This window comes from Capricornis sumatraensis, chromosome 8 (genome assembly GCF_032405125.1).
Source record: "Capricornis sumatraensis isolate serow.1 chromosome 8, serow.2, whole genome shotgun sequence".
Lineage (NCBI taxonomy): Eukaryota > Metazoa > Chordata > Mammalia > Artiodactyla > Bovidae > Capricornis > Capricornis sumatraensis.
In genome coordinates, this window is record NC_091076.1 from 39,495,900 (window position 1) to 39,523,621 (window position 27,722).

General features: G+C 40.9%; 1 protein-coding gene across 1 annotated transcript in view; it reads right to left on the reverse strand.

Moving 5' to 3' along the window:
- Nucleotides 1-27,722, reverse strand: part of DLG2 (discs large MAGUK scaffold protein 2) — a 1,427,929-nt gene that overhangs the window by 1,333,171 nt on the left and 67,036 nt on the right. The gene's annotated exons all lie outside the window — the stretch shown is intronic.

Genomic DNA, 27,722 nt, shown 5'->3' on the forward strand with positions numbered 1-27,722 from the left:
TACCCCCTGATAAATCATAAGTTCATGCTCTAAGTCTAGGAGTCTGTTTCTGTTTTATAAATAAGTTTATTTGTATCATTTCTTTTTAGATTCTGCATAATATAGTTTGCCATGCTGAGTGAAATAAGAAAGGCAAAGGCAGCTATTCCTTAAATATGCCAAGAAAAATAACCATTAGAGTGACCAGGTATTAAAGCCCTACTAAGCATCCGATCAACTTCACTCTCACTTTTCACTTTCATGCAGTGGAGAAGGAAATGGCAACCCACTCCAGTATTTTTGCCTGGAGAATCCCAGGGACCGGGGAGCCTGGTGGGCTGCCATCTCGGAGGTCGCACAGAGTTGGCCACAACTGAAGTGACTTAGCAGCAGCAGCAGCAAGCATCCAGACATTGCGCCAGGGAGTTTATATATGTCACTTTTAATTCTTATAAGCACTCACACAATCATTACTAATCATTCTCATTTTATAAATAAGCAAATAAGCTCAAAGTGTTAGTTTCTTGACTAGGGATACCCAGCTAGTCAACAATAGATTGGGAATTTTAACCTTATCCACCTGTTTCTAAAGATGGGGTCTTTGCTTCCTCAGCAACTGGCTTGCTACAAGTACAGATGCAGTTATGTTAAATCTCAAAAGACAATTCCTGAATTTATCTGGGAGCCAAAGGGTTTTAGATAAAAGGCCTATTTGCTGCTCTAGGCCTGTCTCACTGCTTTACCTTAAATGACAACTCAACCTGATTCAGAAGAAACAGAATTTCATATCCATGTGAGCACTTCCCAGGGTGAAAGAGGTTCCTTTAGTCCTCCAAAAGTAAGACATTAACTTTACCTCCGTCTAAGGACATTTTCTTTCAGAAGAATGCCTTCAAAAGGTAGGGTGAAAAATCGCTAAAAGTATATAGAAGATGTCTGATTGGAGTGAAGTAATTTTTTTAAAGTAGATCAAGAAAAGAAAATGGAGAATGTAGAAAAAGAATCATTACTCTAGCTGCTGAACAGTGAGATTAATGTGGGCACCTGAGAAAGGCGTAGGTAAAGCAGGAGATTTGAGTAACTAAGTCAAAGGCTTCCCTCCTGCTTTTTGCCACTGATACAAGATGCCCAACTTCTCTAGAATTTGGAAACTGCAGTGCTAAGGAAACACAGAGTTTTCATCTATAGGAAAACCATCCTTGATTATCTGTATCCCTAGAGAGCTGCAGTGGGAGAGTTAATATCCTAACATGGGAAGTTTACCCACCAGCTTCTAAACCATGAGCTTTCCCTTCTTACTTCTACCTCTAAAACTGGATAAAGAGGAAGCAGTCAGGAAGAGGAAAGGGGGAACTGGTTTTGCAGGCAGACTCAGTTCACATTCTGGCTCCTCCAGCACCAGTTAGCTGTTTATGGAAAACTTTTGACCTTCTCTGAAACTAAAAATACTAGCAACAAAATGGAGCTTAGAAGACCTACCTCTTAACCGCTTTTCTAAGGGTAAATAAAATGATACATGCAAAATAGCTAGAAAAACACCTGGTATATGATAGTCTATATGAAGACTAGTCATGTTCACCCACAGAGAAGGCAATGGCACCCACTCCAGTACTCTTGCCTGGAAAACCCATGGATGGAGGAGCCTGGTGGGCTGCAGTCCATGGGGTCGCTAACAGTCAGACACGACTGAGCAGCTTCCCTTTCACTTTTCACTTTCATGCACTGGAGAAGGAAATGGCAACCCACTCCAATGTTCTTGCCTGGAGAATCCCAGGGATGAGGGAGCCTGGTGGGCTGCTGTCTATGGGGTCACACAGAGTCGGACATGACTGAAGCGACTTAGCAGCAGCAGCAGCAGCATGTTCACCTAGAGGCTCCGTAACAGACTACACTTCCCTTCATCTAAAAGTTTGAGAAACTGTCCCATCTTACACAAGCATAAATCAGTGAGTGAATATCCATAATTATATTTAGTAACATCTTTGCATGAGTTGGTGAATAGTCACAGGTGAGTGTTTCCTGTGCTTTATTTATTAATTGCCTGTTCCTCGGTGGAGCATGTTCCCAGTGGGGGCAGACATCCCTACCACTCCAACTTGCATGGGAAACACCCGGCATTCAGACCAACTCACTGAAAAAGGCATAAGAGGAAAATTTGCCTTGCTGCTGCTGCTGCTGCTGCTGCTGCGTCACTTCAGTCGAGTCCGACTCTGTGCAACCCCATAGATGGCAGCCCACCAGGCTCCCCCGTCCCTGGGATTCTCCAGGCAAGAACACTGGAGTGGGTTGCCATTTCCTTATTTGCCTTGTTTCTTCCACAAAGATAATGGTGTGAGACATCTTCCCAAAAATTTTCAAGAAGACTGTCAGCTTTGAAATTTTTAAAGCTTTTCTGTTTTTATTTTTGTTTCTAGTTTTCCTTGGAAAGCAAAGCTGAGGGCCTTAAAAATTCCCAAGATGGGGAAGTGGATGCTATTCTCCAAACATGACAGGCTTCTAGTAGTTGGCAAGAATTTATGTCCATGTGGTAGACGGGGAAAGAAAAAATAACCCTTTTCTCCTAAAACACAGGCTCTTTAAATGCAAATAACTCAGTAAGATCACTTGATGCTACAGAGTTTGACCTGTGGGTGTAAATATAAAGGGTCTTGTCAAAAGTGTTTGAACCAGGTACCAAATACAGAACCCGGCAGTTAAAATCGTGTCTGTGGGTAAGAAAAGAAAGTAGCTTCTTGACAACTTCTTTGAGCCTTAGTTCTTTGAAGTTTATCTGATAGCTCTGTCAGGACCAGGCAGGCCTCCAGAATAACTTTCGAGACTTCTCATCACACAAGAGACAGGCACAGACAGCATGAACCACCTGGATGCTTCCGTCTGACAGAAACAACCAGAATCCAGTGTTTTAAGTCACTCTCCTGAAAACCAATGGCCTGGAAGGTCAATTTTGGTTTAAAAATAACAGCCATGACCCTCAGGGCATATGATGTCACATTCATAAAAAAGGGAAATAAACAAAAGTAAAAGTATTAGTCCCTTCTTAATGCTACGTACTGAGAGCTTGGTTTAAGTAAAACCATCAAACCTTCACTGCCTTGCCTGTATATGTGATAGGTACTATGATGGGCCTTGAGACACAGAATACTATCTGGCTGAAGTCTAATGAGAAAACTTGCTCCTCACATATCAGCAGAGCAAGTTAAAACTAAGGCTCTGTCTCTGTCATTAAAAGGCTCACAATGTATGTCTTTGCATGTGACCTGTGTGCATAGGTATTGAGATAGAAAGTGAGATAATATTAAACTGATATAATGCAAATTTATAAATTCTCAAGACATTTACAACATATCTAATATATTCTTAATATAGACTCTATATGCACTATATATAATAAATGTGATATGTATTAATGGTATATGAAGGCCTTTAAAAGTCCAAGGAAATAAACAATGAATTCTGCCTGAGTGAACTGATGACGGCTTCTCATAGCAGGGACAATTCAACTGTACTTAGAATGGTAAGTACATTTTTTCCAGCTGAAGAAATAACAGAAGGGAATGTTTTGATCATAACAATTCTTACACCCATGACCAAATACTGGGTTGGTGAGAAAATTTGTTTGGGTTTTTCTGTAACATGAAAAAACCCCAAAGGAACTTTCTGGCCAAACCAGTAAATGGCAACAATGATGCTCCCATAGATCTACAGCTACAATCATCACTAAATTAATATCTGTCAATAAAATAGGTAATAATACACATTTGGCTATAAATCAATCAAGAAAATATGCAGTAAGATGTATGTGTGTGCAAAGTCGCTTCAGTTGTGTAAGACTCTCCGCGACCCTCTGGATGGCAGCCTGCCAGACTTCTTTGTCAATGAGATTCTCCAGCCAAGAATACTGGAGTGGGTTATCATGCTCTCCTCCAAGGGATCTTCCTGACCCAGAGTCTGAACCTGCATCTCTTACATTCCTGCATTGGCAAGTGGGTTCTTTACCACTCGTGCCGCCGGGAAGTCCACATAGTAAGATAGACAAGCATTAATCAGATCGCAGTTATTCCTAAGCAGGTATCTGCGATAGATCAGGGGTAGAAATGTTTTGAAAACTAAATATGATAGACATAATTCTGTCCTGTGTAAAGAGAAAATTTCTAAGAATAATTCCATTTATTTGTTCATCCACTGCTATATTCTTTTATTTTAAAAAGTCTTTATTAAATGCCTACAGGATGTCAAGCAGTCATTAGATAATACTGTCCTTGAGGACACATTAGGTTCTCATCAAGCTGTCTGAGTTGACTTGCAGGGGAGAACTCACACGTAGTTTGTCACACAGACAGATAAATAACATCAGGTCAGTATGATAAGCTCTCTTGCAGAGGTGTGAACAGTTTCTGGGGGATAAAAATCATCAACCACTAGATATGCTAGCATTTTGTTACCCCAAATGCGCATATACAGGGAAGTGATCTCCATGTCACTTCTTGGGCAGAGCTTTGTGATAATGATAATGCTCATACATTACTTCATTTTGCCCTGACAACAGTCCTATAAGAGTTATCAGCTTCTTTACAGATGAAGGAAAATGAGCCCCAGAAAGTTTAGATCATGTACCTGAGGTAACATGGCTAAAAAAGTATGAGCTAGGTTGTGAATCAGACCTTACTGTTGCTAAAATCTATGCTCTTCTACCTCATCATAGTTGGCTCTTTTGATTATAATTACCGTGAGAATAGAGGCCACAGAAAATGATAAGCATATAAGAACTCAAAGGGACCTTAGAGATGGATTATTCACTCTCTTTACTTCACAGAGGAAGGGACAGGCTGGTTCTATTATCCAAGTAACCAGGGACCTATTTTGTTCTTAGTGCAAAAGGTGCATGTATAGGTGAATAGATTCTGTGTAAATACCAGTTCTTTCCTGTTAAAAGCAGAAACCCAAGGAGACGAAGTGCACGTGAGGAGCTGGAGTCCAAGGGCAAGCCTCCAGCTACCTGACAACCATGTTCTTCTGTTTCATTTCTCTGTTATACCATACTGCCTCACTTTGGGGTAATCACAATTTCCTATGAATAAATTATTATATTTTCTAAAGCAATCAAAGTTAATCAAATGTAAATTTTTAACCAAAGATATTTAGGGTTTTCTCTGATTTCTAGCCCAATGATTCAGTCTCAGAGCCCTCAAAATACTCAATTAATACAAGCCTTCGTCTTAAGGCCTTTTGCGAGGGGGAGGGGCGGGGAAGCAAGTTTGCTCTGTTTCCTTCCCTGCATCTTGAGTATCGCCATGTGTTCCAAAGTTCCACAAAACGCTCAGCCCTCGAATATGACTTCTCAGAATTCTCAGATGAAAGAAACATTCGCTTGGTTCCCTAGTAACGTTTCTTTGTAGTGTCACAATGTACAAATCTCCCACTTTCAAAAAAGGTTATAATAAAGGATCAAAATGAATTGTGATACTCAACAGAAAATACTCATTATTGATAATGAGGCCAGCTTAACACCCCACAGAATAAAGCTTTAAGAGGTAGATATTAGGAGAGGTGCAGAAAGGCAGTGTAATGAGTATGGTGGTGAAAACATCATGGGTTAAATAAAGCCACCCAAGTGTTTGAATGTGCTGTGTTGATGAATTAGGTATTAATAAATAAAGCCACTCACAGTAGCTGTGATTCGTTGAGGTAGTCAATGTTTTGTATTATGCTTTTAAACAAGGAAATCAGGTCTTGTTTTTACCAGAGGGAAGCTATACAAAATATCCTCCTCTCTGTCTGATAGCTCGTGCTTCCTACTGGAGCCAGCCCGAAGCAGAAACAGTGAGGAAGGGCTGTCTCTGGCCCATTTGGGGTTGGGTTTCCTTTGAGACAGCCTGCAGCCTGGGTCCAAAGACATGCTCTCTACCTGAAATCCTGATTCTGGGGCTTCCAGGGAAACGTACAGAGCTACTCTGATCCCATAAACCTATAATTTTCATAATCAGACCTGCTTTTAGCACTGCTCAGAAATCCTAGGCAATGACTCTGGGAAGCCCTCCTTTCTCACGTTTCTTCAGAGACCATCCCAACCAGCATCACACTCTTTGAGTCCCTAACATTAAATCCTTTCTCCTGGGGAGAGCAAATAGGAGGTATTAAGTAAGAACCCTCTTAGCTTCCAGGTATTTTTTCCCTATATGGAGGCTCTAGGCTTGTGTAGTAGCTTCTGTTCCAACATTAATGGATCCTTGAGCTGAGAACCCTATTCATCCTTTCCCACCTCCTTAGCAACCTCATATCTTTAAATACACCTCTTTTCTCTATTTTAACTTTTCCTTCTACAGCTGCTCCAGAAGTCTTGCCAACGCCTACTCCATATCTTCCACACCTCTGCCTCCTTGCTTCTTTCTCCCCCTACACTTGGACTCTGCTTTCTCCCCAACTGAAACCAGCTGGTGGAGGTTGCCAATAACTTCCTAGTTACCAAATGCAAAAGGGCCTGCTCTCTCCCTTTTGTTGTAGGTATCAGTGATGTGGGAGTCCTAGCATGAGACTGAAGGTTTCAATTACTGAATCCGGAAAAAAATTCAGAAAAACAAGGGCCAACTAGAGAGTTTATCTAAAGCAAAGGAGAGTAGGAGAGGCACAGAGAAATGAAGACACTTTCCCAGGATTCTCTAACTGGTAAGTAGCAGTTCTAGACTTTAAAGCAAGAAGCTAGGGCTTCTGCTTGTTTAACATTTCACTGAACTGCTGTTTGTAGTCTCCTGTATTTTTCTTTCTAACAGTGTGCATCATACTTTCCCCATAAGTACATATTGATTTTAGTGTTCAACACCCACATTTTATTCTACTGTGTTCAGTTCAGTTCAGTTCAATTCAGTCACTCAGTCGTGTCCGACTCTTTGCGACCCCATGAGTTGCATCACGCCAGGCCTCCTGGTCCATCACCAAATCCCTGAGTTCACTCAAACTCATGTGCATCGAGTCGGTGATACCATCCAGCCTTCTCATCCTCTGTTGTCCCCTTCTCCTCCTGCCCCCAATCCCTCCCACCATCAGGGTCTTTTCCAATGAGTCAACTCTTCGCATGAGGTGGCCAAAGTATTGGAGTTTCAGCTTCAGCATCAGTCCTTCCAAAGAACACCCAGGACTGATCTCCTTTAGGATGGACTGGTTGGATCTCCTTGCAGTCCAAGGGACTCTCAAGAGTCTTCTCCAACACCACAGTTCAAAAGCATCAATTCTTTTGTGCTCAGCTTTCTTCACAGTCCAACTCTCACATCCATACATGACCACTGGGAAAACCATAGCTTTGACTAGACAGACCTTTGTTGGCAAAGTAATGTCTCTGCTTTTCAATATGCTGTCTAGGTTGGTCATAACTTTCCTTCCAAGGAGTAAGCGTCTTTTAATTTCATGGCTGCAGTCACCATCTGCAGTGATTTTGGAGCCCCCCAAAATAAAGTCTGACACTGTTTCCACTGTTTCCCCATCTATTTCCCATGAAGTGATGGGACCAGATGCCATGATGTTTGTTTTCTGAGTGTTGAGGTTTAAGCCAACTTTATCACTCTCCTCTTTCACTTTCATCAAGAGGCTTTTGAGTTCCTCTTCACTTTCTGCCATAAGGGTGGTGTCATCTGCATATCTGAGGTTATTGATATTTCTCCCAGCAATCTTGATTCCAGCTTGTGCTTCTTCCAGCCCAGCGTTTCTCATGATGTACTCTGCATATATATATACTATGTTTACTCAGTCATCTATTGATGGGTATTTAGGTCATTTTCAACTTTTCCTATAACAACAACCACAAAACCACCACCACAACAAAAAGGTGTAGTAAACTTTCTTATAGATATGTTTTGTGCTCTTGTAGAAGTCTATTTGCATGATAAATTCCTAAAAATGAAATTACTAAGTCAAAGGGTCTGTGCTTTACAAAAAGAGACAGATACTATCAATTTAAAAATTGTACCAATGTGCATGAAAAAGTATGATTTTACTCAATATTCCTGAACTACTTGACTTGATTGATTTCTTCTCTTTCTCAATGCCGTCATTTTTGAGGCACCGTTTTCTTTCTGATGACTCTCTACCTCTCTGGCTATGGCTTCTCCATATTTTCAAGGCATCCTCTTCCTCCCTGTTCTCCAGTGCTGGGCATTCCCAAGGGTTCTGTCTGTTTCTCTTGGTCTATAGCTTTTCCGCAAGTAATTACATTCATGTCAATTGTTTCAGCTATGACTTTAATGTGCTGATGCTGTTTTAAAAATCTCGTCCAGATCTATCTTCCTGGCTCTGGATTTTTGTATCCCATAGCTTTCCAAAATATCTTTCCTTAGACATTTCACAGACATTTTGATTTCAAATGTCAGAAGCTGATTTCATCACCTTCCTCCTCAAACCTGTTCTCTCCTCTATTTTGCCTGTGACAGTGAAAGCCACAATGATCCAGCTAATCTCTGAGGCAGAAGCCTGTGAACTATTCTAGATTTCCTCCCTCAGCCCACACAGCCGATCCATAACCAATCCTTGTTGAATCTATTTCTTCATTAACTCTCATTTATCTCCCATCCCTATGTCATCTTTTATTGAACTACTTAAAAAATCAATAAAAATACTTAAACAACAAAAATACACAAACAGACAGATGTCTTATTTGAAAATGAAAGTGAAAGTCACTCAGTCGTGTTCGACTCCATGGAGTTCTCCAAGCCAGAACATTGGAGTGGGTAGCCGTTTCCTTCTCCAGGGGATCTTCCCAACCCAGGGATCGAACCCAGGTCTCCTGCACTGCAAGTGGATTCTTTACCAACTGAGCCATGAGGGAAGCCCAGGAATATTGGAGTAGGTAGCTTATCCCTTCTCCAGGGCATCTTCCTGACCCAGGAATCAAACCACGGTCTCCTGCATTACAGGCGGACTGTTTACTAACTGAGCTACCAGGGAAGCACAAATGTTTTATTTGGGTTGCCATTAAACCTATGACTCACTTTGGAAAGAAGTGACATGTTTAAAACATTTACTCTTCCAAGAACATGAGGCATTTCCTCATTTATTCAAATATTTTATGCTAGTTACTACAATTTTATCACTTTTTTGTAGCCATCATTCTTCTAGGCTAATGCAATTTTTCAATTTTTTTGCTTTCCCTCCAAAATTCTTCTGCCATATATTAATCCAGTCTTTGCTCATACATTCACTTGGATATTGTTGATCTCTCAATGAATTTTTTTCACCTTCTCACAATTATGGCCACTACACTGTCCCTGGCATTAAAACTTATATATTCTTACACCTGACTCTCTGAACTCTTAAAACCTATTAAAAACTTAAGAGGCTGGGCCAATTTACAGCATTTTTAGCTTCCATGGTGCTTTTTAGGATCATGGTGGCAAGATTATTGATGTCTCCTATCAAGCTAACACGATTACATTTTCCCATAGCTTATGTAAAGTAAAAAATAAACCTTTCCCCACTAAAAATTTCTCGAAGTCTATCAGTTAGTTTTCATCATATCAATACAAGAACCTACATACCATATTCTGTTATCAAACACCAATCAGTCAGTTCAGTTCAGTCGCTCAGTAGTGTCCGACTCTTTGCAACCCCATGAATTGCAGCACACCAGTCCTCCCTGTCCATCACCAACTCCCAGAGTTCACTCAGACTCACGTCCATCGAGTCGGTGATGCCATCCAGCCATCTCATCCTCTGTTGTCCCCTTCTCCTCCTGCCCCCAATCCCTCCCAGCATCAGAGTCTTTTCCAGTGAGTCAACTCTTCGCATGAGGTGGCCAAAGTACTGGACTTTCAGCTTTAGCATCATTCCTTCCAAAGAAATCCCAGGGCTGATCTCCTTCAGAATGGACTCGTTGGATCTCCTTGCAGTCTAAGGGACCCTCAAGAGTCTTCTCCAACACCACAGTTTAAAAGCATCAATTCTTTTGCGCTCAGCTTTCTTCACAGTACAACTCTCACATCCATACATGACCACTGGAAAAACCATAGCCTTGACTAGACAGACCATTGTTGGCAAAGTAATGTCTCTGCTTTCTAATATGCTATCTAGGTTGGTCATAACTTTCCTTTAGCTCCATATTATTCTAGACTCCAACCATCTGTGACCACTTCAGGTAGTGCCTGCTTTAATGAGACAGATGAGGATTGACCTTTGCCCTCAGCACGTCTTTGGAGGTTTCCGTTTTGTCTGATGACACACAGTGTCTTCCTAGGAACACTGAAAGGTTTTCTGGATTTGGATTTTACTGAATTAACTTCTCATCAAGAAGGTCACTTCAGTCCTTTCTTAATACATTCAAAATTATACAAATCTTACTTAATAGCAGGAAAAATGAAAGTTTTCAAAGACAAAATGAAGTACAGTTTAACTGCTGCAGTTTGTTTTTTAACAGATATCTTAATAAAAAATAACAATAATAATAATTTTGTGACCCAGGTCCATTTCACAGACAGGACCAGGCTCAACTCTTATAGACATCTTTTATTTAAACCTTTAGCCCCATTTCATAGATGAGAAAAGTTTCATCTTATAGTGAGTTGAAATGAGCTTTAGGGCAACCTTTATTCATAACCTCTGAAATCAACAGAACAAGGACCACAGTCTCATTAGGGTCAGTTATTTGAAGCCAGAGATCAGTCTCCTTATACTCACCACTAATGATTTCCCTATCATCTCACCATCTTCTCTTATTTATGCTTACTTTCTTAGACTGTCTCTTACAGGAACAACTGGACTGTCCCCATTGGGCCAGCTCCTATTGGTGGGTCCTCCTCTTACACTATGGTGCCAGAAGCAAACTCATATTTCATTCAAGACAGACTGTCTTGCCCCTTAGTTATAAGTCCTCCTAACTCACGGGACATAACAGTGCATGTTTCTACTCAGGCCTCAAGAAATTGTCTTCTCCTGCTCTGTGTGTCAGGTAAACTCTTGGCTCCTGGATGCCAATGAACTGGGTCAGTACTGATGGAAAAGATGGAGCAATTAGTAGCTTCCTGCCTCTCTATAGCATTTTTAGGAGAGAAAGCATTTTTGCACCTGGATCATTCTGCAGGATTCTGAGACATCCCTACAGACGGATCTCTAGTTTTAGTTTCCTTATGCACATCTAGCATTAATTATAACTCAGCTATTCTGTTTGCAGACGGCTGTGTGCATAAACGTAAATGCTTTCTCTGTAGAATATGAAGTGGTACCTTGTAGCTCTAGCAAGTATAGTACATTACGTCTACAAGCTGTAACATGCGCCTGGGGACCCTACCTTGCAGAGATCCAAATGCTTTCCACTCTAGTGTTGCCAGCACCAGCTCCCCCATGGAACCTCTTTTTAATCCTTGTAATCCTCTAAATTTTCTGTGACCCTCACTTCATCTCACCTGGCACAATAAATCTTGGGGACTATCATATCTGTCTAATTCCCCCTCATTTACTATGAACTCTTCAAGGGCAGGGACTACAGGTCACTTCTCTTTACATTCCAGAGAGTACCTAAAAGGATAACTGCATAGGCATCCATACTTGTTTGCTTAAGAAACTGAGGTCACTTTTCTGCGGGGAGGGGACTGTATTTCACTTGCTAGCTGTGCAGTCTTTGCCAAGTCATTTAACCTCTCTGAGTTCTGCACCTGTAATTGGTAATGGATCCAATCAAATAATAAACGTACAGAATAAATCTGGCCCATTTTCACCACTTAATAGATCTTATTACTCTTATTTCTACAGAAAGACTTGCTGTTTTGTTTTGTGATCTGTATTTATTTGCTTTCCTTTCCTGCTGGCTGGGGAGTCCAAGGTCAGAGCTTGAGTCTTACTAATTTTTGTACTTGGCACAAAAGAAATGTTTTGTTGGGTCAGAAGCTACCTGGCATCAAACTCTGGCTTCATCACATTTGTTCCCTTACTATTGAAGGTCTCCTGGCATGGGATTCAGAGGGAGATGTTTGCTGCCGCTCTCCTGCTGGGACTCCCAGACAGCTATAGCTCCAGCAGGCTCTCCAGCACTCTCTTCCGCCCATTTCCTGTCCTTCGCACATCACTCATCTCCTTACCAGATGGAGCTTCGAAAAAGCTCTATCTTCTCCTTACCCTGATTTCTTTAAAATGCACCTCAAAAAAAAAAAAAAAAAAAAACCAACCTTCTTGAATCAGAAATATATCTAAAGCTTCAGAGACTTTCTCAATTTCTGTTCCTTTCCACTGAAGTTCTATTTGAAACAGCGAGACACATAAAGAATGCAACCGAATAGCCCTGTTCCTTTCCACTGAAGTTCTATTTGAAACAGAGAGACACATGAAGAATGCAACCGAATAGCCCCTGGCAGACAAGTGGATAAAGAAGATGGGGTATATCGACACAAGGGAATGCTACTCAGCCATAAAAAAAATGTGATAATGCCATTTTCAGCAACGTGGATGGACCTAGAGAGTCTCATATTAAATGAAGAAAGTCAGACCAAGAAAGACAAACATCATATGATATCACTAGTCTAATTTAAAAAAATGATACAACATACACTTATTTACAAAACAGAAATGGGCTTATAGATGTTGAAAATAAATTTATAGTTAACAAAGGAAAATGTGTGTGTGTGTGGTGGGGGGGTTGGCATAAATCAAGAGCTTGGGATGAACAAAAGCACTACTATATATAAGATAGAAAACCAACAAGAAACCACTGCATAGCACAGGGAACTCTACTGAATATTCTGTGATAACCTGTATGAGAAAAGAATCTGAGAAAGAATGAATATACACATATGTATAACTGAATCACTTTGCTGTACACCTGAAGCTAACATAAAATTGTAAATCACATATACTCCAATAGCGTTAAAAATAAGAATGAAAATAAAAATAAAAGACTTGCCCTCCTGAAGAACCTGAAATGCTAGCCAGCTATCTCTGATCCAAGAATGGTTCTGATCTGCCCCATGCATTGCATCCATGACTAAGAGATCTGCAAGGTGACTAGATCCATTTATCCCCTCCTACTCCATTGTCTCTCATCTCATATCTTACAAAAAAAATAGAAACAGAAGCAGAACATTGATTTATGACCTGGAGTCACTCAGTTTATATAAAAAGTGGCGAAAGGCTCAGTACAAGGCAAACATCTTTGACTCTACGCATTGTAATGTTGAAGAGGGCTTCCCAGTTGGCTCAGTGGTAAAATGCCAATGCAAGAGACACAGGACATGTGGGTTCAGATCCCTGGGTCAGGAAGATCCCCTGGAGAAGGAAATGGCAGTCCACTCCAGAGTTCTTGCCTGGGAAATCCCACAGACAGAGGAGCCTGATGGGCCACAGTCCAGAGGGCCACAAAAATCAGATACTACTGAGCATGCCCAAGACTCTAGTCCCTAGAGCCTGCTTGGAGATTCTGAGGAAAAGTTTATTAATTCAATTATGCAAATAACCCTCAACCTCCTCTGAGCCAAGAGCTGAAATGTTCTGTTATTTTGAATGCTTTACTAGGAGCCAGAGAAGATAACAAAGTTCATGAGTCACTGAATGCTATAATACTGAGCTACTTTCACTTTCACCAAGTCACAGAGAAAAGTGGAGTATTCAGAGGCAAAGGCCCAGGTTTGGAGAGAACAAGATGGCCAGAAGACAAAGCAATGGTGTTTAGAGGCAGGAGATCTGGATGTGACTTGTGGTTCTCTCACTTCATTTTGTGACCTTGGGCAAGCCACAATTTCCCCATCCTCTTCATCCTCCATCTGTAAAATGACAACCCAGATCTACATTGTGTCTTTCATGGGGTAGTCGGGAGAATTAGGGGCATATGCAAATGCTTATAAATGGCAATAAACTATGCAAATGTTGCTTCTCTCAGGGTGCCTGTTCGTTCATCCATGCACACGACTCGTTTGCCAGGGCTCAAATCTTCTGGATGGCATTTTGCCAGTTCATTTCCATTCACTAAAACAATCATCATTCAACAATCAACAGCAGAATATGGATCTGGGCCTCAGAGAAGAAAGCAAGACTATTTATTCATGACTTGATAACAGATAAAGAAAAAACTTATTACCGCAGGTCAGTTTTCACCATGCACAAGAAAGGCGAGGAGACACATTAACAATAAATCTCACTCTGGCATATAACCTCTGTGTGCAGAGAAACACCACACAAAGAGATGATTGCTGTTCCATATGGCACGCAGAGACGGCTTAGAATCATGATACATTCGGTTCCAATTCATCTGTCAGTAGCAAGAAAACTCTTCCATGTGTATAACCAGTCCAGTCTTCCTAAAGTATTTGGAAATAGATCCAGCATCTGTTCAATTCTCTGCAAAGGCATCGAGTAGACTCACTCAAACTAAGGAGGAAATAAAACTCACCCCAAAGTTGTATGTCTGCTTTCTAAAAAGGTCAATCAATACATAAAAAGTGTGAATCAATAAAAACAATATAAAACACTGAAAGTTAACAAAAATAGAAAAAAAAACTCTATCTTACTCAGAATATTGCTGAAGGCTGAGAAAAGGAAGTGTAAGTTAAATAAAGCATAGTCGGGAGGAACGAGAAAGTCTTTGGGCTATTAGAGATGTAACAACCTACCACAAAATGTATTTGGGATCATGGAAAAGTCTCTAGACTTTACTGGGCACCACTTCCTTAATTGAAAATAGGCCAGTTGAATTTAGACAATCTAAAGCATAATGGAACAAGACAGACTGGGATTTAAACCTCAGCTCTGACACTAATGAAGTAACCGTGGAGAATCACAAAATTCTTAGACCTCTGGTATAGCCATTTGTTAAGTGGAAATAAGATTAACTCCCTCAAAAGACGGTTACAGATATTAAATAACATGCATTTAAAATACCTGGAGCATAATACACAGTTGAAACATTTTAATTATCCCCATCAAGAGTCTATGTTGGAGATGTACACAGACATATGCATCTGTGGTGATCTCTTCCTCTGTAGCTCAGTTGGTAAAGAATCTGCCTGCAATGCAGGAGACCTAGGTTCGATCCCTGAATCTGAAAGATCCCCTGGAGAAGGAAATGGCAACTCACTCCAGTACTCTTGCCTGGAGAAACCCATGACCAGAGGAGCCTGGTGGGCTACAGTCAGTGGGGTGGCAAGAGACGGACACGACTTAGCAACTAAACCACCACCATTTGTGGTGACCATGTCAAGATCAGATAAAGCTAAGAGTTTTGTTTAAAATACTTGCTATTTATTGAGTACCAACACTGGGTCAGGTATTATCTCTATCTCTAATCTTGACAACTATTCTGAAAGGAGGTATCATTGTCCCCATTTCACATATGATAAAATTGAGATCCAGAGAGATTAAGAATCCTTCTCAGGGTCATGTGACTCAGTAAAGGCTAAAGCAGATATTCAAAACCAGGCATGACTGACTCAGGTAAATGTACGAGTCCCTTTCCAAGTAGGACTTCAATTTAAAAAGAGAGAGAGAGAGAAACATATATACTAAGTTAATGTCAAGAAAGTACACCGTTGGAATGTTTCAGAGCACTGTAGCTTGTGGAGTACCACGTAACAACATGTGGGCAAAACCAGGCAATGACAAGCAGTAAACTGGGACATGATGGCTGTAGGCAGAAATGCTATAAGCAAGCACAGCGGGAGCCAGGAGCCACGAGCCACAGCCGCGGCATGGCCAGCCTGGCTCCCTGCTCCTGCAGCAGTCTTCCTACAGAAACAGACACTTGGTCTATACACCAGGCTAATCTTACCTGGAGGCTCTGGCTTCAACACAGCTCCCAGTCAGGACTTAATGTCGCTGTTCACTGACCCAGCATTGTAGCAGAGGCTGCTAATTATCTTCCTAGAGTAATTTATTCCTTCTTCCTGCTACAGTTTTTAACTGGGTACAGGGCTCGTGTGTGTCTGTGTGTGTGTGTTAGTAACAGTCCTTTCCAACTCTTTGTGATGCCATGGACTGTAGCCTGCCAGGCTCCTCTGGCATGCAATTCCCCAGGCAAGAATACTAGAGTGGGTTACCATTCCCTTCTCCAGGGGATCTTCCCGACCCAGGGATCAAACCCTGTTCACTTGCATTGCAAGCAGAATCTTTACCGACTGAGCCACCAGGGAAATTACAGGGCTCATAACCATCTAAAATAAAGATGGCATTTCCCAGCCTCTTCAGCATCTAGGTATGGATATTTCACTTAGTGATGGATAATGCAATTTAAGTATACTTGTTCTGTAGAGGAACTATTTCTAAATGGAGAGTGAATATAGCTTCTTCACCCCTTATCCTGCAGGAAGCAATGTAGACATGATGGCTGAATCTTGAACTGACGTCTAGAGTAGAAGATGGATTTCTTATGTTGAAGCTGGTTGAACAACAACATAGAAAGATCACAGGTCCCCGATCACCATGTTATTGGCATCCTTGATTGAACTGCTTATTTCTAGGTTTCATTAACATGAGAGATAAAGGGACTTCTAACTGTTATTTCATGTTTTCAGTCACTCACAAGCAAACTGAATTCTAACTGACACAGTTACCATGTCAACTTGTGGTGAATTTAATCTCATCGTGTATTTTCAGGGTGGAGATTTATTTGTCTTGATTTTGCCAGCTGTCTTCTGCTTGAAATCCTGTCTGTTTCTGGATCCTGGATCTGGAATGGGCTCTGTAATCTGCACCCCACCCACCACTGGAACTCCTATAATACTTTCCCAAGACTCCACTTTAGTTTACTTCGGGTCTAGACTGGAATGACATCTTTTTTAATGTACCTCCTGGCTACCAATGAACTTCTAGATGCAATATTTCGTGATAGTTCCTGGATATCCAGGTATGCCCATGGCGAGGGCTTCCCAGGGGGTACTAGTGGTAAAGAACCTGCCTGTCAATGCAGGAGATGTGGGCTCAGTTCCTGCGTTGGGAAGATCCCTTGGAGGAGGGCATGGCAACCCACTCCAGTATTCTTGCCTAGAGAATCCCACGGACTGAGGAGCCTGGCGGGCCACAGTCCATGGGGTTGCAAAGAGTTGGACAAGACGCAGTGACAGCACATAGCATGTAGAAGCTCTATCAGCCCTTTGGGACTGGACAGTGCTTTTGTGACTTAGAACAAAGAACACACACATACATACAGATCTCTGATCCTAGAAATTAAAAATGTGAAGTCAACTAAATCATCTCACGATAGTCCCTCATTCTTTCCAGTTTCCAGTCCTTAGAATTCTCTGGACATACGTTTTCTGCAGCACATCTATGAGGCATTTAGGCCAACTATTAAGTTTTAGAGGGCACACAGGGCACAGAAGTCCATCCTCCCTTTCAACACCAATTGTAAGCTGGGAAGTTCCCCCAAACCACCCTCAGTTTAGATAATTCATTAGACAGACTCACAGAACTCACTGAAAGCTGCTATAGTAACAATTTTGGTGCATTACAAGGAAAAGATGATGATCAAAATCAACTAAGGAAAGAAGTCCAGTCCATCAAGCAGAGTCCAAATAAAGTATCCAAAGTGGAGCTTTTGCTGCCTTCTCCTTATGGAGTCGTGGGTGCATTGCTCTCCTGGCTCCGAGCTATGATCACACGCAGAGTTTTACCAACCAGAAAGCTCACCTGACTTTCAGGGCTCGGAATTTTACTGGAATCATACACTGCCGATATAGTTGACCTCTATTCTCCAGCCCTTCCAGAGGTTAAATTGATACTATAGGGCCCCAAACCCTCATTATAAATCACATTGTTAAGACTTTCTAGTGACCAAAACCCCCAAGCAAAGACATTCTTGTCAGGTATAATATTTGAAGAAGGAAACAGCAACTCACTCCAGTATTCTTGTCTGGAAAATCCCACGGACAGAGGAGGCTGTTGGGCTCTATTCCACGGGGTCACAAAGAGTCAGACATGATTGAGCAATTGAGCACACATAATATTGCAAGGCCGAGAGGGCAAAGCTGATCCTCTCCTTGGAAAAGGTTAAATTCTTTACCACACAATACCCTTCTCAGCTCCCAGGGTCCTGGACTTGATATTGGCAACTTCAATATTTCACTAGACATCCTGACAATCCATTGGGATTATCTTCAGATGACCCCCTGATGCATAGTCTGATATCTTTCTCTCAAGTACTAAGGAAGAACTCTAATGGACAAACCAACCTGACCCAGAGTAGAAATACTACGATCTGAGGCAGCAAGAGAGAAGGATCCTGCTGATGAGTCCTAAAGAAAATATTCTTAGCTTTGAACCAGACTATGAAGGAACACGCTGTAAGAGGAAAAATGTCCATCTCACACCAGCCTTTTGATCTACGCTTTTTCACATGAAAGCCATTTTCATCAGCACTATTGAATATGGAGAGATATAAAAATACACACATTGACCCAGGCAATGGGAAACACACCACAGATTTAGATCTAATTCCTTCTGACAAGGGCAAGGTGACTGAGTAGGCCAGTTTCTTTTTCTTACTTCCTGAATTTATGCTTTAATTGAAATTGGGGCCATAAAATGTTTCACCGCACGTTATAAATAAACTCTTTGGCCTGAAGGAATCAAATTAACTTCAAGTTGTACATTTCTATAAAGAATACATTACAGTTTAATGTGGGAGTGGGAGGATCTAAATCAATTCAAGCAGTGATGATTAATTAACGTTAGCCTGCAACATTTCCCAGGGTCTGCAGATGGAGCAAAAAATTAAGTTTCATGATTCTGTTACCGTACATGCTTCCACTCAGCTCACTGTAGGTAAAGACTTCGATTTTCTGCATGTAGAAAACAATACCAGAATACAATGCTTTTTTTGTAATGATGTTTCTTGGAGATAGTATCTCCTTCTTCACGTTCTGGGGATGTTATGAGATGGTTTCCTGGTTTGAGGGCCCTTGAATAACAATGAACGGCTTTATTTTTTTTCTTCCAAGAGCATCAGAAGCATTTACCTTTTAGAATTAAGGAGAATAAGTTACATTCACAAATGTAACACATAATTTAGAGAGAGGACCAGATTCAAAGTGGGGAATCTTGAGTTCTATCTTTGAATTAAACAACATATGAACTACCCACTCCAGATTGGGCTTCCCTGGTGGCTTAGCTGGTAAAGAATCTGCCTGCAATGCGGGAGACCTGGGTTTGACCCCTGGGTTGGGAAGATCCCCTGGAGAAGGGAATGGCTACCCACTCCAGTGTTCTGGCCTGGAGAACTCTGTGGACTGTATATCCATCGGGCCGCAGTGAGTCAGACACGACCTTCACTCTCATATCTGAACATGGGGGTTCACGTCAACTCCTGAGCCTCAGTTTCTTCTCACATAAAACTGAAATGCAACCAATGCCTTCCTCACAAGGGATTATAAATATGACATATTTGTAAAGTGAGCCTTAAAACTACAGTGCCATAAAAGCATTAATGTCTGCTATGTCCAGTTTTCAGAAGAAATTTATCACCACTTAATAATGCAGTATTTACTGTGGGTCAAGACCTGAGGTAAAAACTCAAGATACAAACGTGAATAAGGCATGATCCCCTCCTGCAAACTGCTGACAATTTAGTATATTTCTGTGTGTGTGTTGGGGGAGGGTGGGGCTCTATCTAAGATTCTAGAATCTAGAAAAACAACCTGGTAGCATAGTCCTTGATCATTAAAAGTGTTTGATATAAATGTTTATATATTGATCATTTAATGTATATCTAGTAATTTCTCAACTTTGCTTAAAGACAAAAGTATAAAGCACACTGAATCACGGTTAAAGAGAAAGGGAGTATAATCGTATCTAACCCACCTTCATTTTTATTTGACATGGGCAGGGCTTTATATTTTTTTCCTCTAAAATTTCTCTACCTAGGAAACCACAGATGGAAACATATAATGTAAGACAGCAGGGACTCAGGACCACGTCTCCTCAAACTATCTCCCTGCCTCTATGGCCATTCATTCAGATGTCAGCATCAGGCGGTCAGTCCGTAGACTTAATTTTTCTAGAAACCTCTTTTTAAAACCTGTCATTTCTGAGAAGGCATGATTTTACCTAGTGGCGGTCCTGGTGAGACCCCGTTAGTCAGATATAAAACCTGAGAAGCCATGAGTTTTACTCTTAACAAATCAGTACCTTTCCTAAGCCAGTCAGGGAAAGTTAAGTCTCAAGAGGAAACAAGGTATCAGGTCACGAGATGCCATCACCTTCTTCCAGTTTCCAAGCCACCAAGAGCACCTGCAGACGCTGCACTACTCCCCCTGTTCATTACCGTGAGGCAACTTCTCCTCGGCAGGTCTTCCTCTTGCACTTCACCGCCACCTCTTCTTTCTCTCGCTCTCCCCTGGTGCCAGGCTAGACCAGAGGCTGATGCTCTGGGCGTGAGCACAAACAAATCAGAACCTGTTCCAACTGCCTATTAACATGATAACTTGGAAGGCAGGTACCACATCTTATGCATCTGTGCTTCCACAAAGTAGACACAGAAGCACAGCAAATATTTGGGGAATAAATGCATGAATGAATGGGACAAGATTACAGGATGGAACTTATGTGTGCTCTCTTTCTCTCTAGATCCTTTTACATCCTATTTGTCGAAACTGTCCTGATATATCTTTCACTCCCCGCAAATGAACAGGTTTGAATGATAAATTTATTTGGATGACAAATTTATTCCTTTTTTTAAGCCACAATCTTTTAAAACATAAAAAGATGTTACAAAGCCTTTCCCATCCCATTTGGAAGATCAAATTTTGCTAAATGTATGATATCAAAGATGTAACTATTCAGATAAAATACTTGAAAGTGGAAAATAACACAAAATGCCCACTTTTACTTAGGGTGAATTTATTTAATCTCGAAGTCAGAATTTGTTTAATATTGGCAAATTTTAATTTAGGAAGAAAGCTCAATACCAACTTGCTTTTCTTTTCTTTTTTATGTTTAAATTTTTTAAATTTAGGAATAATTCATATACCATAAAATTCATCTTTTTATACTTCAATATGTATAATTCATAGTTTTCAGCATCTTCACAGCACCTTATTTATTCCTGAACCTTACTGTGGATGTTGAACCTTATAAGGATCTTGAGTTTCTCCCATCCTTGGACCCAAGTTCCCATATCTAGTTATTGAGCACATGCTTATCTGGGGAAAATGTCCTTTATTTCAGCAGGTCCCACCGATCTTATTCTTCCTCCCTGTCTCAGCTCAGCTCAGCTCAGTTCAGTTGCTCAGTCATGTCTGACTCTTTGTGACACTACGGACTGCAGCACGCCAGGTCTCCCTGTCCATCACCAACACCCGGAGCTTGCTCAAACTGATGTCCATAGAATTGGTGATGCCATCCAACCATCTCACCCCTTGTTGTCCCCTTCTCTTCCTGCCTTCAATCTTTCCTGGCATCAGGGTCTTTTCCAATGAGTCAGCTCTTTGCATCAGGTAGCCAAAATATTGGAATTTCAGCTTCAGCATCAGTTCTTCCAATGAATATTCAGGACTGATTTCCTTTAGGATTGATTGGTTGGATCTCCTTGCAGTCCAAGGGACTCTCAAGAGTCTTCTCCAACACCACAGTTCAAAAGCATCAATTCTTCAGCACTCAGCTTTCTTTATAGTCCAACTCTCACATCCATACATGACTACTGGGAAAACCATAGCTTTGACTAGACAGACTTTGTTGGCAAAGTAATGTCTCTGCTTTTTAATATGCTGTCTAGGTTGGTCATAACTTTTCTTCCAAGGAGCAAGTGTCTTTTAATTTCATGGCTGTAGTCACCATCTGTAGTGATTTTAGAGCCCCCCAAAATAAAGTCTCTCACTGTTTCCATTGTTTTCCCATCTATTTTCTATGAAGTGATGGGACCAGATGCCATGATCTTAGTTTTCTGAATGTTGAGTTCTAAGCCAGCTTTTTCACTCTCCTCTTTCACTTTCATCAAGAGGCTCTTCAGTTCCTCTTTGCTTTCTTCCTTAAGGGTGGTGTCATCCGCACATCTGAGGTTACTGATATTTCTCCCCGCCTTCCTCCCCCCAACTTGATTCAAAGGGGCTTGCAGATATCCAGACTTGTATCCATGGCCAAGCCATGACTATAGGACTCCTATTTTGAGGTTCCAAGTTTCCTTTACTGACAACCAGAATTTAGCTTTTTAATCCCAAAGTAAAGTTATAGGCAGAGTAGCAAAGGCTCTTTCATTCTTCAAGAGCTTTCCTTCTGAGTGAAGAGAAGTGGCAGCCACATTTCTAAGAAATATTTTAACATTTTTCAGTGACCCTTTTTACTCTATGCATAACCAACTTTCATAATCATAGTTTAGTGCCAAGAATCAGCTGTCAATGACATCTGTGTACATATAGTCCCCTTTAAAAGAGTTTCAATCAAGGCCTCCTCCTGAAATCTCTCAAACACAGGAAACCAAGCCTGAAATTATTTACTCACTTCAACTGCAAATTTCATCTTTTTCAAATGGCTTAATTATAAAGTCATGGAATATAATGAGACTGACTAACTTGGAGTTAGCAAGTACAATTATAATTAATAAGAGACTTTGACAAATGTTTATAGAGCTTTGAAAACAGGAGGTCAAGACATCAATTACAGAGGTAACAGAAACTTTTTTGTTTTCCATGTATAATTCAAATCCAAGTGACCACATATTGTAACATGTGGCAAAGGCCCCAGCTTTTCAAACTTTAGCTTATAGTACTGGTGACTGACTCACAGAACAAAACAGAACACCACGCAGGACAGATTTTCGTCAGTCTAACAGCTATTTATCCACTAGCCCCCACCCTCACCCCAGCCTTTCATGGACGTAGTTGGTTCTTTCTTTTATGATGACATCACATTTCATAAGTACTTTTGTTAGTACACTGTTACTACTTTTTAAAATCCTATCTTCCTCTGGAGATGTTGAACTTTTCAAGAGTGGGAGAAATATTTCATTTATCTTTAAGTCCCGAGGGCCAAACAGTGTGCCTGTAACTGTGTAACTGTGACACAGTCAATGACCAGAAACAGTTTGATGAACAAATATAAGCATTTCAGTGGCCAATTTAATTTGTTTTTAAAGCCAACTGGAGAGAAATCTGGGAATAGATGAACACTCTATTAGTCTATAGTTCTATTTTTGTGACTGAGTCCACATTCTAAATCTAAAATAGTTACAGTGTTCAGCACATTAAATCCCCTCCATCTGTTGTATGATTTCCTTAGCATGGTGGAAGCTGTTCCCTTCAGCTCCCACCTTCTGAGGATTCCTACAGGCATAACCAGGAATTAGACTAAAGCACCACTACCTAAACCCCTTTCCTCCCACTGGCATTTCCTTGCCTCTTAGCCAGAAAAAAAAAAAAAAAGTGGACCCAGAGGACGGTATGTATTTTTTTCAGGAAAGAGAGGCTTCATCTTAGACCAACAGAGATTACAGTAGTTAATTTTATGTTAGTTGGACTAAGTCACAGGTACTCAGATGCTTAGTCAAACATTATTCTGGGTGTTTTTGTGAGGATGTTGTTGAATGAGATTTAAATCTGTAGACTGAGTCAAACAAATTACTTTTCATTGTGTATGTAAACCTCATCCAGTTAGATGAAGGTCTGAATAGGACAAAAAGCTGAACTTCCTTCCTCCAAAGAAGTGAATTTGATGGTATCTGATGACCTCTGAAACAGCACTTGAGCTCTCTTTGGTTCTATAGCAGCTTCTGGCTATTGGACTCAAATAGGGACATTGGCTCTGCAGATTTTAGACTTGCCAGTTTTCATAAACATGTGAGCCAATTCTTTAAGATAAATCTCTCTAGATAGATAAATATATATAAATATAATAGACATTGATAGACATGAACAGACATCTCCTATTAGTTCTTTTTCTCTGGAAAATTCTAATGAGTACAGGGATCAAATATCTAGAGACCTTCCCATTACCAGTGAACTAATTTGGTGCCAAATGAATATAATTTCCAAAGAGTCACCTCCATATGCCATTATATGTGTCTTTATACATGTACATGGTGTGTGCATACACAAGATATACAAACATATATAATATACATTTATATTCAAATAATTTCATATATCTCAGACCAGCTTTCAGGGGTAATTATAATTATCCCCACTTAATGGATGAAAAAACAAGGTTTAGCAAGGTTTACTTAGGCCAAGATAGCCAAGAAGTATGGAACTGAGATCAACATCCAACTTCCATGTGACTCCAAAGGTCTAAGTTATTAATAACTACACCAAACTTATTTAAATTATAGGCAGAGTACATCATGTGAAATGCCAGGCTGGATAAAGCACAAGCTGGAATCAAGATTGCTGGGAGAAATATATCAATAACTTCATATAGGCAGATGATACCAACCGAATGGCAGAAAGCAAACAGGAACTAAAGAGCCTCTGGATGAAGGTGAAAGAGGAGAGTGAAAAAGCTGGCTTAAAACTCAACATTCCAAAAACTAAGATCATGGCATCTGGTCCCATTATGTCAAAGCAAATAGACAGGGAGAAAGTGAAAACATTGGCAGATTTAATTTTCTTGGGCTCCAAAATGACCGCAGATGGTGACTGCAGCCATGAAATTAAAAGATGCTTCCACTTTGGAAGAAAAGCTATGAAAAACTTAGACAGCATATTAAAAAGCAGAGACATCACTTTGTAGACAAAGGTCTAATCAAAGCTACAATTTTTCCAGCAGTCATATACAGATGTGGACCATAAAAAAAAGGCTGAGTGCCAAAGAACTGATGCTTTCAAATTGTGGTGCTGGAGAAGACTCTTGAGAGTCTCTTGGACAGTAAAGAGATCAAACCAGTCCATCCTAAAGGAAATCAACCCTGAATATTCATTGGAAGGACTGATGCCGAATCTGAAGCTCCAATCCTTAGGCCACCTGATGCAAAGAACTGACTCACTGGAAAAGACCCTGATGCTGGGAAAGATAGAATGCAGAAGGAGAAGGGGACGACAGAGGATGACATGGTTGGATGGACATGAATTTGAGCAAACTCCAGGAGACAGTGAAGGACAGGAAAGCCTGGGGTGCTGAAGTCCATGGGGCTGCAAAGAGTTGGACATGACTGAGAGACTGAATAACAAAACACTAATGAAAAGGCTGAATATTGTCACCCTGCTTATTTAACTTCTATGCAGAGGACATCATGAGAAACGCTGGGCTGGAGGAAGCACAAGCTGGAATCAAGATTGCCGGGAGAAATATCAGTAACCTCAGATATGCAGATGATACCACCCTTATGGAAGAAAGTGAAGAACTAAAGAGCCTCTTGATGAAAGTGAAAGAGGAGAGTGAAAAAGTTGGCTTCAAGCTCAACATTCAGAAAACAAAGATCATGGCATCTGGTCCCATCACTTCATGGCAAATAGATGGGGAAACAGTGTCAGACTTTATTTTTCGGGGCTCTAAAATCACTGCAGATGGTGATTGCAGCCACAAAATTAAAAGAAGCTTGCTCCTTGGAAGGAAAGTTTTGGCCAATCTAGATAGCATATTAAAAAGCACAGACATTACTTTGCCAAGAAAGGTCCATCTAGTCAAGGCTATGGTTTTTCCAGTGGTCATGTATGGATGTGAGAGTTGGACTATAAAGAAAGCTGAGTGCCAAAGAATTGATGCTTTTGAACTGTGGTGTTGGAGAGTACTTATGAGAGTCCCTTGGACTGCAAGGAGATCCAACCAGTCCATCCTAAAGGAGATCAGTCCTGGGTGTTCACTGGAAGGACTGATGCTGAACCTGAAACTCCAATACTTTGGCCATCTTACGTGAAGAGCTGACTCACTGAAAAAGACCCTGATGCTGGGAAAGATTGAGGGCAGGAGGAGAAGGGGACGACAGAGGATGAGCTGGTTGGATGGCATCACCGACTCAATGGACATGGGTTTGGGTAGACTCTGGCAGTTGGTAATGGACCGGGAGGCCTAGCATGCTGGGGTTCGTGTGGTCGCAAAGAGTCAGGCACGACTGAGCGACTGAACTGAACTGAATGAAAATAAGCTTTATATCATGGAGGTGAAAACATATGTACTTTTGCATCTTCTTTACCCCAGTCTTGCCTGAATTACCTGAGTAGATATTAGCCCATATTATTTCACTTAATATTGGTGAGAATGACACCAGTATAAGTATCCATCCATAACCATTATCATGGAGGTGTTCTGGATACACTGCCTCTAAAGGGAGGTTTTTCTGAGTACACAGAATTGGGCATTTGCTATCCAACTTTACACATGTGGACATTGAGGCTCAGTTTAGTGGCATGTCCCAAGTTTAAGCAGCTAGAAAAGTGAGTGAGTAATGAGGGCAAGGGGGCAAAACCAAGTCTGGCTTTATTCTTCTCCTTAGACTGTTTCCCAGAATTCAGTCCTGTAACATTCAATGTCCTCAAATGCTCTTTCACCCAACTACAGAGTTCAGTTCTGCTAAGTTTCTGGATTCAGAGAAAAAACACGGTGGGCTTGTATTGGATAGGACTATAGCTTGTAGAGTTAGACTGGTATAGGAAAAAAGAGGGCATAACACAGGCTCCTCCAGAATTATATACACAGTTCTGATATGCACCCTGACAGGCAGCATAGGAAGTAGTTAGGAGCACTGACTCTGGAGGACGGTTGCCCCGGCTGGAGCCCAGTCCTGTCATTTACCAATTGTGTTACCTTGAGCAATCCGCTTAACCTGTGCCTCAATTTCTTTAATTATAAAATAGAGCAATAATGTTCATCCAACAGGATTGTGAACGTATGAAATGAGTTAACACACATTTTAAAAAGGGAAATTGTGATTTGCACCTATCAGGCTCTCTGGAAGTGTTAGCTATTGTTGTTAATACTGAATACTTCATTCCTCATTTGCAATTTATGAGACTACTTAGAGAGAAAATACAAATGTGTTTCTAAATTCTGACACCATTCTCACTTGACAGGTAAGTAATCAACATTATAAAGTAGAAACATTAGGCTATCAAGATATTTCCACACAGTGATGGAAACTAATGTATCTTGTAAAGGAGAAAGTACCATTATTATGAAGCTAAAAACATGGGTAATATGAAAAATATAAGCATACATATTAAAACACAGTCATGACAAAATACAAATTCATGTCCTATTCTTAGACAAATAGAGCCTTTAAAGTAAAAATTGAAAGAAGTATGACGGGACAGAACACAGATTGATGCTAATAAGTAGATTCTATTGCACAAAATTTACATTTTTCCCTACCTAAAAAATTTATTGTTGTGGAAAGAGCACTGAACTGAGTCAAACAATTTGAGTTGTTCTGAATATATTTGTTTGTGAAGGGTTAATGCGCCGAAGAACTGATGCTTTTGAACTGTGGTGTTGGAGAAGACTCTTGAGAGTCCCTTGGACTGCAAGGAGATCCAACCAGTCCATTCTGAAGGAAATCAATCCTGGGTGTTCTTTGGAAGGAATGATGCTAAAGCTGAAACTCCAGTACTTTGGCCACCTCATGCGAAGAGTTGACTCACTGGAAAAGACTCTGATGCTGGGATGGATTGGGGGCAGGAGGAGAAGGGGACGACCGAGGATGAGATGGCTGGATGGCATCACCGACTCGATGGACATGAGTCTGAGTGAACTCCGGGAGTTGGTGATGGACAGGGAGGCCTGATGTGCTGCGATTCATGGGGTCACAAAGAGTTGGGCATGGCTGAGAGACTGAATTGAACTGAACTGAATGTTCTCTACCCTTGAGAAAACAAATTGAAATAGCATGGACTCTGAGTCTGAGAGTTCACTGCCACATACCTGCTGCA